The following is a 1,068-nucleotide window of genomic DNA, read 5'->3' as shown; positions in this document are numbered from 1 at the left end:
GACCCTGAATATATTTGACTAGGTTTCCATATGGATAAAATATAAAGTTCAAAATTGAATAATTCATCTGGCCATCCAAATGTTATATAATATAATTTATGACCAACTGTGTAGACTCAATATCATTGAATCTGCACCCAGGAGAAATCTCAATTGTGAGACATTTGTATTTGTCAAAAAATCACAAATATTAATTTAAATAGAACATTTTAAAAATTGAAAGTGTTCCTAGTAAAAGAAGAAAATAAAAGGAAAGAGATAAAACTACAGTGTTTAACTAAGAGAAACAGGAAACCAGGAACTAAATTTGTGCACATGAAGATAGCAGACCAGATTTCTACACCCACTCTGTCAAAATTTTTGTATGCTCTTAGAAATAGCACTCTCCATTTATTTTATTTTATTTATTTATTTTAGAGAGAATGAAGAAGAGAGAGAGAAAGACTTGCTGTTCTACTTATTTATGCATTCACTGGTTAATTCTTTTTCTTTCCTTTTTTTTTTTAATATTGAACACTTCACGAATTTGTGTGTCATCCTTGCACAGGGGCCATGTTAATCTTCTTTGTATTATTCCAATTTTAGTATATGTGCTGCCAAAGCAAGCACTCACTGGCTGATTCTTATATGTGCTCTGACTGGGGAATCAAACCCGCAACCATGGTATATACTGACTACACTCTAACCAACAGAGCTATCCAGCAAGGGCCCCATTTTCCATTTTAATTCCTCAGTTTTTTTATAATCATTTTATGTTTGACAAGTATATAGCATCTGATCACTTGGAAAAGAAAGGTTACAACTTTGACAACTGAAAGAACTCAACTAAAAATGTAACATAACTTAAAACACAATACAATGAAGTGGAAAATCTCATTGAGACAAATTATCTCATAGATCAATTTTTCTCTCTCGGTATATTAGGGAAGAATACTCAATGTCCTTTCTGCAGGGAATTAACTTTTTCATCTAATCAAAATACAACAATATTTAAATAACATAGGTAGATAAAATCTTATTGAAAGTAACAATTTTGTTCAACCAACAGATTATTTTTCCCATTTTTAT

General features: G+C 30.7%; 1 non-coding gene across 1 annotated transcript; it reads right to left on the bottom strand.

Moving 5' to 3' along the window:
• Positions 1–502: 502 nt before the first annotated feature.
• Positions 503–609, bottom strand: LOC118720298. The gene has a single exon (XR_004988393.1). It is a non-coding gene; the product is annotated as a U6 spliceosomal RNA (small nuclear RNA).
• Positions 610–1,068: the final 459 nt, after the last annotated feature.

Source organism: Pipistrellus kuhlii, unplaced genomic scaffold (assembly GCF_014108245.1).
Source record: "Pipistrellus kuhlii isolate mPipKuh1 unplaced genomic scaffold, mPipKuh1.p scaffold_m20_p_16, whole genome shotgun sequence".
NCBI lineage: Eukaryota > Metazoa > Chordata > Mammalia > Chiroptera > Vespertilionidae > Pipistrellus > Pipistrellus kuhlii.
The sequence above is the reverse complement of the archived record's forward strand: the minus strand, read 5'-3'. Positions and strand labels throughout refer to the sequence as shown.